The sequence below is a fragment of the Arachis hypogaea genome, chromosome 10, assembly GCF_003086295.3.
Source record: "Arachis hypogaea cultivar Tifrunner chromosome 10, arahy.Tifrunner.gnm2.J5K5, whole genome shotgun sequence".
NCBI lineage: Eukaryota > Viridiplantae > Streptophyta > Magnoliopsida > Fabales > Fabaceae > Arachis > Arachis hypogaea.
The window spans coordinates 37511976-37530940 of record NC_092045.1 but is presented as its reverse complement, the minus strand read 5'-3'; the positions used below and the strand labels follow the sequence as shown (position 1 = coordinate 37530940).

Genomic DNA, 18965 nt, shown 5'->3' with positions numbered 1-18965 from the left:
GAGAAGGAGATGGCAGCCGAAAATAATAATAATGTAAGGAGAATGCTTGGTGACTTCACAAAGCCAACATCCAAGTTTGATGGAAGAAGCATCTCCATTCCTACCATTGGAGCCAACAACTTTGAGCTGAAACCTCAGCTAGTTGCCTTAATGCAACAAAACTGCAAGTTTTATGGACTTCCATCTGAAGATCCTTATCAGTTTTTAACTGAGTTCTTGCAGATCTGTGAGACTGTAAAGACGAATGGAGTTGATCCTGAAGTCTACAGACTCATGCTTTTCCCTTTTGCTGTAAGAGACAGAGCTAGAATATGGTTGGATTCGCAACCTAAGGATAGCCTGGACTCCTGGGATAAGCTGGTCACTGCCTTCTTGGATAAATTCTTTCCTCCTCAAAAGCTGAGCAAGCTTAGAGTGGATGTTCAAACCTTCAAACAAAAAGATGGTGAATCCCTCTATGAAGCTTGGGAAAGATACAAGCAGCTGACCAAAAGATGTCCATCTGACATGTTTTCAGAATGGACCATATTAGATATATTCTATTATGGCCTGTCTAAATTTTCGAAAATGTCATTGGACCATTCTGCAGGTGGATCTATTCACCTAAAGAAAACACCTGCAGAAGCTCAAGAACTCATTGACATGGTTGCAAACAACCAATTCATGTACACTTCCGAGAGGAATTCCGTGAATAATGGGATACCTCAGAAGAAAGAAGTTCTTGAAATTAATGCTCTGAATGCTATATTGGCTCAGAACAAAGTGTTGACTCAGCAAGTCAACATGATCTCTCAAAGTCTAAATGGATGGCAACATGCATCCAACAGTACTAAAGAAGCAGCTTCTGAAGAAGCTTATGATCCTGAGAACCCTGCCATGGCAGAGGTTAATTACATGGGTGAACCTTATGGAAACACCTATAACTCATCATGGAGAAATCATCCAAATTTCTCATGGAAGGATCAACAAAAGCCTCAACAAGGCTTTAACAATGGTGGACGCAATAGGCTGAGCAATGGCAAGCCTTTTCCATCATCTTCTCAGCAATAGACAGAGAATTCTGAACAAAACACTTCTAATTTAGCCAATCTAGTCTCTGATCTGTCAAAGGCCACCTTCAATTTCATGAGTGAAACAAGATCCTCCATCAGAAATCTAGAGGCACAAGTGGGCCAGCTGAGTAAGAAAGTCATTGAAACTCCTCCCAGTATTCTCCCAAGCAATACAGAAGAGAATCCAAAAGGAGAGTGCAAAGCCATTGATTTGATCAATGTGGCCGAATGCAGAAGGGAGGAGGAGGACAAAAATCCTAGTGAGGATGACCTCCTGGGACGTCCCTCAAGCAAGAAGGAGTTTCCTATTAAGGATCCAAAGGAATCTGAGGCTTATACAGAGACCATAGAGATTCCATTAAATCTCCTTCTGCCATTCATGAGCTCTGAAGACTATTCTTCCTCTAAAGAGGATGAAGATGTGACTGGAGAGCAAGTTGCTCAATATTTAGGAGCTATCATGAAGCTGAATGCCAAGTTATTTGGTAGTGAGACTTGGAAAAGTGAACCTTCCTTGCTCATTAGTGAACTAGATATTGGGATTCAGAAAACTCTACCTCAAAAGAAACAAGATCCTGGCAAGTTTTTAATACCTTGTACCACAGGCACCATGACCTTTGAAAAGGCTCTATGTGATCTAGGGTCAGGGATAAATCTTATGCCACTCTCTGTAATAGAGAAGCTGGGGATCATTGAGGTACAACCTGCCTTGTTCTCATTACAATTGGCAGACAAGTCATTGAGACAAGCTTATGGAATAGTGGAGGACGTGTTAGTAAAGGTTGAAGGCCTTTACATCCCTGCTGATTTCATAATTTTAGACACTAGGAGGGAAGAGGACGAATGCATCATCCTTGGAAGACCTTTCCTAGCCACAGCAGGAGCTGTGATAGATGTCAACAGAGGTGAACTAGTCCTTCAATTGAATAGGGACTACCTTGTGTTTAAGGCACATGGTTATCCCTCTGTGACAAAAGAGAGTAAGCATGAAGAGCTTCTCTCAGTTCAGAGTCAAGAAGAGCCCCCACAGTCAAACTCTAAGTTTGGTGTTGTAAGGCCACAACCAAACTCTAAGTTTGGTGTTGGGACTATACAACATTAACCTGATCACCTTTGTGACTCCATGAGAGCCACTGTCAAGCTATTGACATTAAAGAAGCGCTTGTTGGGAGGCAACCAAATTTTATCTAATTTTTATTTTATTTTATTTTATTGTTATTTTGTGTTTTATTAGGTACATGATCATGTGGAGTCACGAAAAAAATCATAAAAATTAAAAACAGAAGCAAAAACAGCAGAAAAAAATTCGCTCCCTGGAGGAAGCACAGGCTGGCGTTCAACGCCAGTAAGATGCATCTGGCTGGCGTTCAACGCCAGAACAGAGCATCAACCTGGCGCTAAACGCCAGAAACAAGCAATATTCTGGCGCTGAACGCCAGGAATGTGCCTAGAGAAGAAAAGCTGGCGCTGAACGCCATTAACAAACATGAAACTGGCATTCAACGCCAGAAACATGCTTTACGTGGGCGCTGAACGCCCAGAATGTGCACCACACGGCGTTTAAATGCCAGAATGGTATGCAAAGGCATTTTACATGCCTATTTGGTGCATGGATGGAATTCCTTGACACCTCAGGATCTGTGGACCCCACAGGATCCCCACCTACTATATTCCCACCTTACCTCCTAATCCTATTTTGTGATGAGTATTTCCCATGTCACACTTCCCAACACTCTTCACCAATCACCTCAATCCTTCTTCCCAATCACCCCCTTCACCACTCACATCCCTCCACTCTTCCCCATAAACCCCACCTACCTTCAAAAATTCAAAACCATTTTCCCACCCATTCCCACCCTAAATGGCCAAACATACACCCCCCCTCTCCCTATATATACCATTCCATTCTACTTCATTTTCACACAACACAACCCCCTCTTCTTCACCTAGGCCGAACCTACATCTCTCCCTCTCTACCATATTCTCTTCTTCTTCTTCTTCTCTTCTTTCTTCTATTGCTCGAGGACGAGCAATATTTTAAGTTTGGTGTGGTCAAAGCACAATCTTTTTTGTTTTCCACTACCATCAATGGCACCTAAGGCCGGAGAATCTTCTAAAAAAGGAAAAGGGAAGACAAAAGCTTCCACCTCCGGGTCATGGGAGATGGAAAGATTCATCTCCAAGAGCCATCAAGACCACTTCTATGATGTTGTGGCAAAGAAGAAGGTGATCCCTGAGGTCCCTTTCAAGCTCAAGAAGAATGAGTATCCGGAGATCCGACATGAGATCCGAAGAAGAGGTTGGGAAGTCCTAACCAACCCCATGCAACGAGTCGGAATCTTAATGGTTCAAGAGTTCTATGCCAATGCATGGATCACTAGGAACCATGATCAAAGTATGAACCCGAATCCAAAGAATTATCTCACAATGGTTTGGGGGAAATGCTTAGATTTTAGTCCGGAAAATGTGAGGTTAGCGTTTCACTTGCCCATGATGCAAGGAGATGAACGCCCCTACACTAGAAGGGTCAACTTTAATCAAAGGTTGGACCAAGTCCTTATGGACATATGTGTGGAAGGAGCTCAATGGAAAAGAGACTCCAAAGGCAAGCCAGTTCAACTAAGAAGACTAGACCTCAAGCCTGTGGCTAGAGGATGGTTGGAGTTCATCCAACGCTCCATCATCCCCACTAGCAACCGATCTGAAGTTACTGTGGATCGGGCCATCATGATTCATAGCATCATGATTGGAGAGGAAGTAGAAGTTCATGAAGTCATCTCCAATGAATTCTACAAAATAGCCGACAAGCCCTCCACCATGGCAAGGCTAGCTTTTCCTCACCTTATTTGCCATCTATGTTACTCAGCTGGAGTTATCATAGAAGGAGACATCTCCATCAAGGAAGATAAGCCCATCACCAAGAAGAGGATGGAGCAAGCAAGAGAGACCCTCCACGGTTCTCAAGAGATGCATGAGGAAATTCATCATCAAGAAATCCCTGAGATGCCTCAAGGGATGCACTTTCTTCCCAACAACTATTGGGAGCAACTCAACACTTCCTTAGAAGATTTGAGCCACAATGTGGAGCAATTAAGGGTGGAAAATCATGAGCACTCCATCATTCTCCATGAAATAAGAGAAGATCAAAGAGCAATGAGGGAGGAGCAACAAAGGCAAGGAAGGGACATAGAAGAGCTTAAGGACATTGTTGGTCCTTCAAGAAGAAGACGCCACTAAGGTGGATTCATTCCTTGTTCTTATTTCTTTCTGTTTTTCGGTTTTTTATGTTGTGTTTATCTATGTTTTGTGTCTCTACTTCATGATCATTAGTATGTAGTAACTATGTCTTAAAGCTATGAATAAATTCCATTAATCTTTCACCTCTCTTAAATGAAAAATGTTTTAATTCAAAAGAACAAGAAGTACATGAATTTCGAATTTATCCTTGAATTTAGTTTAACTATATTGATGTGGTGACAATACTTTTTGTTTTCTGAATGAATGCTTGAACAGTGCATATTTTTGATCTTGTTGTTTATGAATGTTAAAATTGTTGGCTCTTGAAAGAATGATGAACAAAGAGAAATGTTATTGATGATCTGAAACATCATGAAATTGATTCTTGAAGCAAGAAAAAGCAGTGAAAAAGAAAGCTTGCGAAAAAAAATGGCGAAAAAAATAGAAAGAAAAAGAAAAAGCAAGCAGAAAAAGCCAATAGCCCTTAAAACCAAAAGGCAAGGGTAAAAAGGATCCAAGGCTTTGAGCATCAATGGATAGGAGGGCCCAAGGAAATAAAATCCAGGCCTAAGCGGCTAAATCAAGTTGTCCCTAACCATGTGCTTGTGTCATGAAGGTCCAAGTGAAAAGCTTGAGACTGAGTGGTTAAAGTCGTGATCTAAAGCAAAAAGAGTGTGCTTAAGAGCTTTGGACACCTCTAACTGGGGACTCTAACAAAGCTGAGTCACAATCTGAAAAGGTTCACCCAGTCATGTGTCTGTGGCATTTATGTATCCGGTGGTAATACTGGAAAACAAAGTGCTTAGGGCCACGGCCAAGACTCATAAGTAGCTGTGTTCAAGAATCAACATGCTTAACTAGGAAAGTCAATAACACTATCCGACATTCTAAGTTCCTAGAGAAGCCAATCATTCTAAACTTCAAAGGAAAAAGTGAGATGCCAAAACTGTTCAGAAGCAAAAAAGCTACAAGTCCCGCTCATCTAATTAGAATTAATGTTCATTGGTATTTTGGAATTTATAGTATATTCTCTTCTTTTTATCCTACCTGATTTTCAGTTGCTTGGGGACAAGCAACAATTTAAGTTTGGTGTTGTGATGAGCAGATAATTTATACGTTTTTTGGCATTGTTTTTAGGTAGGTTTTAGTAAGTTCAAGCTACTTTTAGGGCTGTTTTCAATAGTTTTTATGTTAAATTCACATTTTTGGACTTTACTATGAGTTTGTGTGTTTTTCTATGATTTCAGGTAATTTCTGGCTGAAATTGAGGGACTTGAGCAAAACTCTGAAAAAGGCTGACAAAAGGACTACTGATGCTGTTGGAATCTGACCTCCCTGCACTCGAAATGGATTTTCTGGAGCTACAGAACTCCAAATGGCGCGCTCTCAATATATAATAGTCTATACTTTATTCAGAAATTGACGACGTAACTTGGCGTTGAACGCCAAGTATATGCTGCTGTCTGGAGTTAAACGCCAGAAACACGTCATGATCCGGAGTTGAACGCCCAAAACACGTTATAACTTGGAGTTCAACTCCAAGAAAAGCCTCAACTCGTGGATAGATCAAGCTCAGCCCAAGCATACACCAAGTGGGCCCCGGAAGTGGATTTATGCATCAGTTACTTACTCATGTAAACCCTAGTAGCTAGTCTAGTATAAATAGGATAAGTTACTATTGTATTAGACATCTTTTGACAGTTTAACCTTTTGACTTTGTAGTCGTTGATCATTCGGTCTCTTGATCATTCAGGGGGCTGGCCTTTCGGCCATGCCTGAACCTTTCACTTATGTATTTTCAACAGTGGAGTTTCTGCACACCATAGATTAAGGGTGTGGAGCTCTGCTGTACCTCAAGTTTCAATACAATTACTATTACTTTCTATTCAATTCTCTTTTATTCTTATTCCAAGATATACGTTGCACAACACTTTGATGAATGTGATGATCCGTGACACTCATCATCATTCTCACCCATGAACGCGCGTGATTGACAACCACTTCCGTTCTACTCTAGGCCGGGCGCATATCTCTTAGATTCCCCAACAGAATCTTCGTGGTATAAGCTAGATAGATGGCAGCATTCATGAGAATCTGGAAAGTCTAAACCTTGTCTATGGTATTCCGAGTATGATTCTGGGATTGAATGACTGTGACGAGCTTCAAACTCCTGAAGGCTGGGCGTGATGACAAACGCAAAAGAATCAAGGGATTCTATTCCAACCCGATTGAGAACCGACAGATGATTAGCTGTGCTGTGACAGAGCATAGGACCATTTTCACCGAGAGGATGGGATGTAGCCATTGACAACGGTGATACCCTACACACAGCTTGCCATGGAAAGGAGTAAGAAGGATTGGAGGAATGTAATAAGAAAGTAGAGATTCAAGAGGAGCACAGCATCTCCATACGGCTATCTGAAATTCCCACTATTGATTTACATAAGTATTTCTATCCCTTTTATTTTCTATTTTTTATTAATTTTTGAACTCATCATAAACCAATTTAATCTGCCTAACTGAGATTTACAAGGTGACCATAGCTTGCTTCATACCAACAATCTCTGTGGGATCGACCCTTACTCACGTAAGGTATTACTTGGATGACCCAGTACACTTGCTGGTTAAGCTGAACGGAGTTATGATCACACCGGGGATTATTAAGATCCCAATTTATCACACCATGATCTCTTTGGGGTATTTTTGATTTCATACAAATACAAAGAGACTAACTTTGAGGATCACAATTTCGTCCACCAGGCTACCTTAGAAACTTCCAGATCCTGGACGCTTTCTGATCCCTTGCACCCTAGGCACTATGACCTTTGAAAAGGTACTGTATGACCTACGGCAAGCATAAACCTCATGCCATTCTCTGGGAGAAGCTGGGAATCTGATGAGCGGATAATTTATACGCTTTTTGGCATTATTTTTACATAGTTTTTAATATGTTTTAGTTACTTTTTAGTATATTTTTATTAGTTTTTATGCAAAAATCACATTTCTAGACTTTACTATGAGTTTGTGTATTTTCTGTGATTTCAGGAATTTTTTAGCTGAAATTTAGGGACCTGAGCAAAAATCTGATTCAGAGGCTGAGAAAGGACTGAAGATGCTGTTGGATTCTGACCTCCCTGCACTCAAAGTCGATTTTCTGGAGCTAAAGAAGACCAATTGGCACAATCTCAATTGCGTTGGAAAGTAGACATCTTGGGATTTCCAGCAATGTATAATAGTCCATACTTTGCCTGAGATCTAATGGCCCAAACTGGCGTCCAAACGCCCACCAGAGACCCTTTTCTGGCGTAAAACGCCAGAACTGGCACCAAAGCTGGAGTTAAATGCCCAAACTGGCACCAAAACTGGTGTTTAAACTCCAAGAAAAGCCTATGCACGTGAAAGCTTCAATGCTCAGCCCAAGCACACACCAAGTGGGCCCCAGAAGTGGATTTCTATATCATTTACTTATTTCTGTAAACTCTAGGTTACTAGTTCACTATAAATAGGACCTCTTACTATTGTATTTTCATCTTTTGATCATCTTTGATCCTAGGATCAGGTCTTTGAACCCTTTTTTGATTGTTTCATGTTATTTGGGAGGCATGGCCATTCGGCCATGTCTAGACCTTGTTCTTATGTATTTTCAATGGTGGAGTTTCTACACATCATAGATTAAGGCGTGGAGCTCTGCTGTTCCTCATGAATTAATGCAAAGTACTATTGTTCTTCTATTCAATTCATGCTTATTCTTGTTCTAAGATATTCACTCGTACTTCAACCTGATGGATGTGATGATATGTGACACTCGTCATCATCTTCCCTTATAAACGCGTGCCTGACAACCACTTCTCTTCTATTTGTGAAAGCTTGAGTGTATATCTCTTGGCCTCCTGGTTCACGATGCATGGTTGCCTCTCCTGACAATAGAGCCTTCCATTCCGTGCGATCAGAGTATTCGTGGTATTAGCTAGAATCAAATAGGCAGCATTCTTGAGATCCAAAAAGCCTAAACCTTTTCTGTGGTATTTCGAGTAGGATCTGGGATGGGATGACTGTGACGCGCTTCAAACTCGCGACTATGGGGCGCAGTGACAGTGCGCAAAAAGATCAATGGATCTTATTCTGACACGATCGAGAACCGATAGCTGATTAGACATGAGGGAAACCGTAGAGGACCATTTTCACTGAGAGGATGGATGGTAGCCATTAACAACGGTGATCCACCAACATACAGCTTGCCATGGAAAGGAGTATGCATGATTGGATGAAAGCAGTAGAAAAGCAGGGATTCAGAAGGAACAAAGCATCTCCATATGCTTATCTGAAATTCCAACCAATGAATTACATAAGTATCTTTATCTTATTTTATGTCTTATTCATCTTTTAATTATTAAAACCCCATAACCATTTGAATCTGCCAAACTGAGATTTACATGGTGACCATAGCTTGCTTCAAGCTGACAATCTCCGTGGGATCGACCCTTACTCACGTAAGGTATTACTTGGACGACCCAGTGCACTTGCTGGTCAGCTGCGCGGAGTTGTGAGAAAAGTGTGAGTTCACGATTTCATGTACCAAGTTTTTTAAGAACGAATTCTAGAGTTTTAGATGATGCTTTTATCATCACAGGAGCTAGTTGACTCCTATCAATTTGGCTGTTGTATGTAATGTCTTGCTGAAGCTTGGCTGGTCATGTCTAATCTTTTTTTTTTAGACTGAAGCTTTAGACTAACATTACATGATTCTTGGAATTCTTATTAAAAATTTTGAGTTCCTTATTTTCTTTTTCAAAATAATTTACAAAAAAATACAAAAAAAATTATTAAAATCATAAAAATAAAAAATACTTTGTGCTTATTGTTTGAGTCTAGTGTCAATTTTTAAGTTTGGTGTCAATTGCATGTTTTTTATTTTTCTTGGAAATTTTTGAAAACTCATGCATAGTGTTCTTCATGATCTTCAAGTTGTTCTTGATGATTTTCTTTGTCTGATCTTTAAATTCTCTTGTTTTGTGTCTCTTGTTGTTTCTCATGTGCATTCTCAATTTGTTAGTGTCTCTAGTATGAAAATTTCTATGTTTGGTGTCTTGCATGCATTGTTTATTTGATCTTAGTTTTTCATGATTAGTTTCATTTTGTTGTTTTTCTCTCTCATCATTAAAAATTCAAAAAAAATTAGTCAATAATACAGAGAATTGAAGATTCAGAACATACAGCAGACGAATCACAGGAAAAAGCTGGGCGTTCAAAACGCCCAGTGAAGAAGGAAATCTGGCGTTTAAACGCCAACTAGGGTACTTGGCTGGGCGTTTAATGCCAATATAACACCAAGGAGGTAGTTTTGTTTTCAATTCAAATTTTTTTCAATTTTTCAAGTTTTAAAACTAATTTTCCAAAATCTTATCTTTTTCACATCCTCTCTTATCAATCATATCTTTTTCAAAATCAAATATTTTTCCTTTTTCTTTTAATATTTTCGAAAATCCTTGCTAACAATTAATGTTGTGATTCAAAAATTTCAAGTTTGTTACTTCCTTATTAAGAAATGTTCAATATTTGAATTTTAGAATCATATCTTTTAATTTCTTGTTAGTGAAGTCATCAATTTTAAAAGTCAAATCTTTTTTTTTAAAAATTTGTTTTTCAATCATATCTTTTCAAACATATCTTCTTCAATCAAATCTTTTTCAAATCATATCTTTTTCAAATTTTAATTTCAAAATCTTTTTCTAACTTCTTATCTTTTTTTAAAACCACCTAACTACTTTTCTCTCTCTCTAATTTTCAAAAACCACTAACAACTTTTTCAAAAACCTTTTTAATTAACTAATTGTTTTAAACTCTAATTTTATTTTATTTAAAAATTTTTGAATATTCCCCCTCTCATCTCTTTCTATTTAATCACCAACACTCCTCCTCTCTTAATAATTCGAACCCTATCCCTTATTTATATGTTCAAATTTTTCTTTATCTACCTCATCCTTCTATTTTTCTTTTCCTCTAACACATCAAGGAATCTCTATACTGTGACATAGAGGATTTCATACTTTCTTTGTTTTCTTCTCTTTCATATGAGTAGGAACAAAGATAAAGGCATTCTTATTGAAGCTGATCCTGAACATGAAAGGACTCTGAAGAGAAAGTTGAGAGAAGCTAAAGCACAACTCTCTGGAGAGGACCTGACAGAAATTTTCGAAAAAGAAGAAGACATGGCAGCCAAAAATAACAACAATGCCAACAATGCAAGGAAGGTGCTCAGTGACATTACTGCACCAACTCCCGACTTCTATGGGAGAAGCATCTCTATTCCTGCCATTGGAGCAAACAACTTTGAGCTTAAGCCTCAATTAGTTTCTCTGATGCAACAAAATTGCAAGTTTTATGGACTTCCATTGGAAGATCCTCATCCGTTCTTGGCTGAATTTTTGTAAATTTGTGACACTGTTAAGACCAATGGAGTCGATCCCGAGGTCTATAGACTCATGCTTTTCCCTTTTGCTGTAAGAGATAGAGCTAGTATATGGTTGAACTCACAACCTAGAGACAGCCTGAACTCTTGGGAAAAGCTTGTCAATGCCTTCTTAGCTAAATTCTTTCCACCTCAAAAGATGAGTAAGCTTAGAGTGGAAGTTCAAACCTTCAAATAGAAGGAAGGTGAATCCCTCTATGAAGCTTGGGAAAGATACAAGCAATTGATCAAAAGATGTCCTTCGGACATGCTTTCATAATGGAGCATCATAGGTATCTTCTATGATGGTCTATCTGAGTTATCCAAGATGTCATTAGACCATTCTACAGGTGGATCTATTCATCTGAAGAAAATGCCTACAAAAGCCCAAGAACTCATTGAAATGGTTGCAAATAACCAGTTCATGTAGACTTATAAAAGAAATCCTGTGAACAATGGGAAAACTCAGAAGAAAGGAGTTCTTGAGATTGATACTCTGAATGCCATATTGGCTCAGAACAAAATATTGACTCAGCAAGTCAATATAATTTCTCCGAATCTGACTGGATTGCAAGCTGCATCTGGCAGTGCTAAAGAAGCCTCCTCTGAAGGAAAAGCTTATGACCGTGAGAATCCTGCAATGGAAGAGGTGAATTACATGGGAGAACCCTATGGAAACACCTACAATTCTTCATGGAGGAATCACCCAAATTTCTCATGGAAGGATCAACAGAAGCCTCAACAAGTCTTCAATAACAATAATGGTGGGAGAAACAGGTTTGGCAATAGCAAACCTTTCCTATCATCTTTTCAGCAACAGAGAGAGAACTTTGAGCAGAATCATTCTGGCTTAGCAACCATAGTCTCTGATCTATCTAAGACCACACTATGTTTCATAAATGAAACAAGATCCTCCATTAGAAATTTAGAGGCAAAAGTGGGTCAGCTGAGTAAAAATGTTACTGAAACTCCTCCTAGCACTCTTCCAAGCAATACAAAAGAAAATCCCAAGAGAGAGTGCAAGGCCATAACCATGACCAACATGGCCGAACCTGGAGAGATTGAGGAGGACATGATTCTCAGTGAGAAAAACCTCATGGGATGTCCTTTGAACAAAAAGGAGTTCTCTCACGAGGAACCAAAAGAATCTGAGGCTCATCTAGAGATCATAGAGATTCCACTGAACTTCCTATTACCATTCATGAGCTCTGAAGAATATTCTTTATCTGAAGAAGATGAAGTTACTACTGAAGAGCAAGTTGCTCAATATCTAGGAGAAATCATGAAGCTGAATGCCAAATTATTTGGTAATGAGACTTGGGAGGATGAACCTCCATTGCTCATTAATGAACTAAATGCCTTGCACCGTTGGCACCATGACCTTTGAGAAGGCCCTGTGTGACCTGAGGTCAGGCATAAACCTCATGCCACTCTCTGTAATGGAGAAACTAGGGATCTTTAAGGTACAAGCTACAACAATCTCACTAGAGATGGCAGACAAATCAAAGAAATATGCTTATGGACTTGTAGGGATGTCTTGGTAAAGGTTAAATGCCTTTACATCCCTGCTGACTTCATAATCCTAGATACTGGGAAGGATGAGGATAAATCTATCATCCTTGGAAGACCCTTCCTAGCCACAGCAAAAGCTCTGATTGAGGTAGACAGCGGAGAGCTAGTCGTTCAAGTGAATGAGGACTACCTTGTGTTTAAGGCTCAAGGATCTCCTTCTGTACACATGGAGAAGAAGCATGAAAAGCTTCCCTCAATACAGAGCCAAACAGAACCCCCACATTCAAACTCTAAGTTTGGTGTTGGGAGGCCATCATCATGCTCTGCGTATCTGTGAGGCTCCATGAGAGCTCACTGTTAAGCTATTGACATTAAAGAATCGCTTGTTGGGAGGCAACTCAATTTTTATTTATCTATGTTAAATTTCCATTGTTATTTTATGTCTTCTTTAGGTTGATGATCATGTGGAGTCACAAAAACAACTGCAAAAATCAAAGCAAATGCAAAAACAGCATTAAAAATAGCACACCCTAGAGGAGAAGCTTACTAGCGTTAAACGCTAGAAAAGGGTAGCAGCATGGGCGTTAAACGCCCAGTCTGGCACCATTCTAGGCCTTTAACGCTAGAAAAGGGCACCAGACTGGTGTTTAACACCAGAAAAGGGCACTAAGCTGGCATTAAACGCTAGAAAGGGAAGAAAAGCTGGCGTTTAACGCCAGAAATGGGCAGCAACCTGATGTTTAACGCCAGGATTAGCACTCAGAGGGCGTTTACATGCCAAAATGGTGCAGGGATGAGAAATCCTTGACACCTCAGGATCTATGGACCCCACAGGATCCCCACCTACCTCAACTCACTCTCTCTCTTCTTCACACATTCCAATAACACCCTTCCCCAAATACCCTTCACCAATCACCTCCATCCACTCTTCCCCAAAAACCCCACCTACCTCAAACATTCAAATTCACATCCTTTCCCTCCCAAACCTAACCCTAGTACACAAACCCTACTCCTCTCTCCACTTCTATATAAACCCCTCCTCCCTCCTTCATTTTCACACATCATAAACACTACCTTCTCCACTTTGCCAAACCATTTCGACCTCTCAATCTCCTCCACTTCTTCTTCTTCTCCATCAATCTTTCTTCTTTTGCACGAGGACAAGCAAACCTTTTAAGTTTGGTGTGGAAAAAGCATTGCTTTTTGTGTTTCCATAACCATTTATGGCACCTAAGACCGGAGAAACCTCTAGAAAGAGGAAAGGGAAGGCAAAAGCTTCCACCTCCGAGTCATGGGAGATGGGGAGATTCATCTCAAAGGCCCATCAAGACCACTTCTATGAAGTCGTTGCCAAGAAGAAGGTGATCCTTGAGGTCCTTTTCATGCTCAAAAGGAATGAGTATCCAGAGATCCGACATGAGATTCGAAGAAGAGGTTGGAAAGTTCTCACCAACCCTATTCAACAAGTTAGAATCTTAATGGTTCAAGAGTTCTATGCTAATGCATGGATCACTAAGAACCATGATCAAAGTGTGAACCCGAACCCAAAGAATTGGCTTACAATGGTTCGGGGGAAATACTTAGATTTCAGTCCAAAAAATGTAAGGTTGGCATTCAACTTGCCAATGATGCAATGAGATGCACGTCCCTGCACTAGAAGGGTCAACTTTGATCAAAGGTTGGACCAAGTCCTCATGGACATATGTGTAGAAGAAGCTCGGTGAAAAAGAGACTCTAAAGGCAAGCCGATTCAATTGAGAAGGCATGACCTTAAACCCGTGGCTAGAGGATGGTTAGAGTTCATCCAACGCTCTATTATTCCTACTAGCAACCGGTCCGAAGTAACTGTGGATCGGGCTATCATGATCCATAGTATCATGATTGGAGTGGAAGTGGAAGTTCATGAGATCATACCTCTAGAACTATACAAGGTTGCTGAAAAACTTTCCACTTTAGCAAGGTTAGTGATGAGCGGATAATTTATACGCTTTTTGGCATTGTTTTTAGGTAGTTTTTAGTAGGATCTAGCTACTTTTAGGGATGTTTTTATTAATTTTTATGCAAAATTTACATTTCTGGACTTTACTATGAGTTTTTGTGTTTTTCTGTGATTTCAGGTATTTTCTGACTGAAATTGAGGGACCTGAGCAAAAATCTGATAGGAGGCTGACAAAGGACTGCTGATGCTGTTGGAATCTAACCTTCCTGCACTCGAAACGGATTTTATCGAGCTACAAAACTCCAATTGGCGCTCTCTTAACTGCGTTGGAAAGTAGACATCCCAGGCTTTCCAGCAATATATAATAGTCTATACTTTATTTGAGATTAGATGATGCAAACTGGCGTTCAACACCAGTTCCATGCTGCATTCTGGAGTAAAACGCCAGAAACACGTCACAAACCATAGTTAAACGCCAAAAACACGTTACAACTTGGCGTTTAACTCCAAGACAAGCCTCTGCACGTGTAAAGCTCAAGCTCAGCCTAATCACACACCAAAGTGGGCCCTGGAAGTGGATTTCTGCACTTAGACCTATTTCTGTAAACCCTAGTAACTAGTCTAGTATAAATAGGACATTTTACTATTGTATTAGACATCTTTGGATTATTTTTGGATTAACTTATGATCCTTTGATCACGTCTTGGAGGCTGGCCTCTCGGCCATGCCTGGACCATCACTTATGTATTTTCAACGGTGAAGTTTCTACACACCATAGATTAAGGTGTGGAGCTTTGCTGTACCTCGAGAATTAATGCAATTACTATTGTCCTTTTTATTCAATTCAAGCTTATTCTTGTTCTAAGATATCACGCATACTTCAACCTGATGGATGTGATGATCCGTGACACTCATCATCATCCGTCCTTATGAACGCGTGCCTGACAACCACATTCGTTCTACAAGCGAAAGCTAGAGTGTGTATCTCTTGGATTCCTGATACACGACACATGGTTGCCATCGCCTGACAACCGAGCCTTCTATTCCGTGATATCAGAGTCTTTGTGGTATAAGCTAGAATCCATTGGCAGCATTCATGATTGAGAACCAAAAGAATGACTGTGACGAGTTCAAACTCGCGAGTGTTGGGCGTAGTGACAGACGCAAAAGAATCACTGGATTCTATTCCGACATGATCGAGAACCAACAACTGATTAGCCATGCGGGAAACCATAGAGGACCATTTTCACTGAGAGGATGGGAAGTAGCCATTGACAACGGTGATGCCCTACATACAGCTTGCCATGGAAAGGAGTAAGAATGATTGGATGAAGCAGTAGGAAAGCAGAGATTCAGAAGGAACACAGCATCTTCATGCACTTATCTGAAATTCTCACCAATGAATTACATAAGTATCTCTATTTTTATTTCATGTTTTATTGATCTTTATATTCGAAAACCATTATAACCATTTGAATCTGCCTAACTGAGATTTACAAGGTGACCATAGCTTGCTTCAAGCTGACAATCTCCGTGGGATCGACCCTTACTCACGTAAGGTATTACTTGGACGACCCAGTGCACTTGCTGGTTAGTTGTGCGGAGTTGTGACAAAGTGTGATTCACATTTGAGAGCACCAAGTTATTGGAGCCATTGTTGATGATCACAATTTACGTCCACCAAGTTTTTGGCGCCGTTGTCGGGGATTGTTCGAGTTTGGACAACTGACGGTTCATCTTGTTGCTCAGATTAGGTAATTTTCCTTTCAAAAATTTTTGTTTGTTTTCGTTTTTCAAAAAAATAATTTTCAAAAATTCCAAAAAAATTATAAAATCATAAAAACCAAAAATATTTTGTGTTTCTTACTTGATTCTAGAGTCAATTTTAAAGTTTAGTGTCAATTGCATCTTTTTAATTTTCTAAAAAAATTCGAAAAAAAATATTTCATGCATTGCATTCTTCATGATCTTCAAGTTGTTCTTGGTAAATCTTCTTGTTTGATCTTCATATTTTCTTGTTTAGTGTCTTTTGTTATTTTTCATATGCATTCTTGCATTCATAATGTCTAAACATGAAAAATTTCTAAGTTTGGTGTCTTGCATATTTTTCTTTTCTTGAAATTTTTTCCAAAATAATTACTTGATGTTCATCTTGATCTTCAAAGTGTTCTTGGTGTTCATCTTGACATTCATAGTGTTCTTGCATGCATCATTAGTTTTGATCCAAAATTTTCATGTTTTGGGTCATATTTGTGTTTTTCTCTCTCCTCATTAAAAATTTAAAAAATAAAAAAATATATTTTCCTTTTTTCTCTCCTAAATTTCGAAAATTTGAGTTGACTTAGTCAAAAAAATTTTAAAACTTAGCTATTTCTTATAAGTCAAGTCAAATTTTCAATTTTAAAAATCCTATCTTTTCAAAAAATTTTCAAAAATCAAATCTTTTTCATTTTTCTTTTATGATTTTCGAAAATTTAAAAATATTTTTCAAATTCTTTTTCTTAATTTCATTTCAAATTTTCGAAAACTTTACTAACAATTAATGTGATTGATTCAAAAATTTGAAGTTTGTTACTTTCTTGTTAAGAAAGGTTCAATCTTTAAATTCTAGAATCATATCCTTTAGTTTCTTGTTAGTCAAGTAATCAATTTTAATTTTAAAAATCAAATATTTTTCAAAATAAATTTCAATCATATCTTTTCAATCATATCTTTTTCAAAATCATATCTTTTTCAAAAATTTAATTTCAAAATCTTTTCTAACTTCTTATCTTTTCAAAATTGATTTTCAAATCTTTTTCAACTAACTAATTGACTTTTTGTTTGTTTTAAAATTCTTATCTTTTTCAAAACTACCTAACAACTTTTCTCTCTCTAATTTTCAAAAATTCCTCACCCTTTTTCAAAATTCTTTTTGATTAACTAATTGTTTCAAATTTTAATTTTAATTTTATTTCTTCTTTTAATTTTCGAAAATCACTAACCATTTTTCAAAAACAATTTTCGAAATTCTCTTCCTCTCATCTCTTTCAATTTATTTTATTTATCTACTAACACTTCTCTTCTACTCATAAATTCGAACCTTCTCTTCTCTCTGTGTTCGAATTTTTCTCTTCTCCTTCTTTTATTCTCTTATTCTTCTACTCACATAAAGGAATCTCTATACTGTGACATAGAGGATTCCTCTTCCTTTTTTATTCTCTTCTTTTTCATGTGAGCAGGAGCAAGGAAAAGGACATTCTTGTTGAAGTAGATCCTGAACCTGAAAGGACTCTGTAGAAGAAGCTAAGAGAAGCTAAAGCACAACAATTCAGAGAAAACCTTACAGAGAATCTCGAAAAAGAAATAGACATGGCCGAACCCAATAACAATGGTGGAGGCGCAAAGAGGATGCTTGGTGATTATACTACACCTACTTCCAAATTTGATGGAAGAAGCATCTCAATCCCTACCATCGGAGCAAATAATTTTGAGCTGAAGCCTCAACTAGTTGCTCTAATGCAACAGAACTGCAAGTTTCATGGACTTCCATCAGAAGATCCCTATCAGTTTTTAACTGAGTTCTTGCAGATCTGTGAGACTATTAAGACTAATGGAGTAGATCCTAAAGTCTACAGGCTCATACTTTTCCCTTTTGCTGTAAGAGACAGAGCTAGAACATGGTTGGACTCACAACCTAAAGATAGCCTGGACTATTGGGATAAGCTGGTCACGGCCTTCTTGGCTAAGTTCTTTCCTCCTCAAAAGCTCTGCAAGCTTAGAGTGGATATTCAGACCTTCAAACAAAAAGATGGTGAATCCCTCTATGAAGCTTGGAAAAGATACAAGCAGATGACCAAAAGGTGTCCTTCTGACATGCTTTCAGAGTGGACCATTTTGGATATATTCTATTATGGTCTATCTGAGTTCTCTAAGATATCACTAGACCATTCTGCAGGTGGATCCATTCACCTAAAGAAAATGCCTGCAGAAGCTCAAGAACTCATTGACAGGGTTGTAAATAACCAATTCATGTAGACCTCTGAGAGGAATCATGTGAGTAGTGGGACGCCTCAGAAGAGGGAAGTTCTTGAAATTGATGCTCTGAATGCCATATTGGCTCAGAACAAAATTTTGACTCAACAAGTCAACATGATTTCTCAGAGTCTGCATGGATTGCAAAATGCATCCAACTGTACTAAAGAGACATCTCCTGAAAAAGAAGCCTATGATCCTGAGAACCCTGCAATAGCAGAGGTGAATTACATGGGTGAACCCTATGGAAACACCTATAATCCTTCATGGAGAAATCATCCAAATTTCTCATGGAAGGATCAACAAAAGCCCCAACAAGGCTTTAACAATGGTGGAAGAAACAGGCTTAGCAATAGCAAGTCTTTTCCATCATCTTCTCAACAATAGATAGAGAATTCTGAGCAGAGCTCCTCTAGATTAGAAAACATAGTCTCTGATCTATCCAAGGCCACTTTAAGTTTCATGAATGAAATAAGGTCCTCCATTAGAAATTTGGAGGCACAAGTGGGCCAGCTGAGTAAGAAAATCACTGAAACTCCTCCTAGTACTCTCCCAAGCAATACAGAAGAGAATCCAAAGAGAGAGTGCAAGGCCATTGATATAATCAAAATGGCCGAATCCAAAGAGGAAGGGGAGGACGTGAATCCCAATGAGGAAGACCTCATGGGACATCTCCCAGATAAGAAGGAGTTCCCTATTGAGGACCTAAAGGAATCTGAGGCTCATATAGAGACCATAGAGATTCCATTGAACCTCCTTCTGC

General features: G+C 38.9%; 3 non-coding genes across 3 annotated transcripts; all 3 read right to left on the bottom strand.

Annotated features, from left to right (window-relative positions):
• Nucleotides 1-405: 405 nt before the first annotated feature.
• On the bottom strand, nucleotides 406-509 carry LOC112719524 (small nucleolar RNA R71). Its single transcript, XR_003161823.1, has one exon. It is a non-coding gene; the product is annotated as a small nucleolar RNA R71 (small nucleolar RNA).
• A 10394-nt stretch (nucleotides 510-10903) lies between these two features.
• LOC112718495 (small nucleolar RNA R71) lies at nucleotides 10904-11011 on the bottom strand. The gene has a single exon (XR_003160833.1). It is a non-coding gene; the product is annotated as a small nucleolar RNA R71 (small nucleolar RNA).
• A 6930-nt stretch (nucleotides 11012-17941) lies between these two features.
• Nucleotides 17942-18049, bottom strand: LOC112719431 (small nucleolar RNA R71). Its single transcript, XR_003161733.1, has one exon. It is a non-coding gene; the product is annotated as a small nucleolar RNA R71 (small nucleolar RNA).
• Nucleotides 18050-18965: the final 916 nt, after the last annotated feature.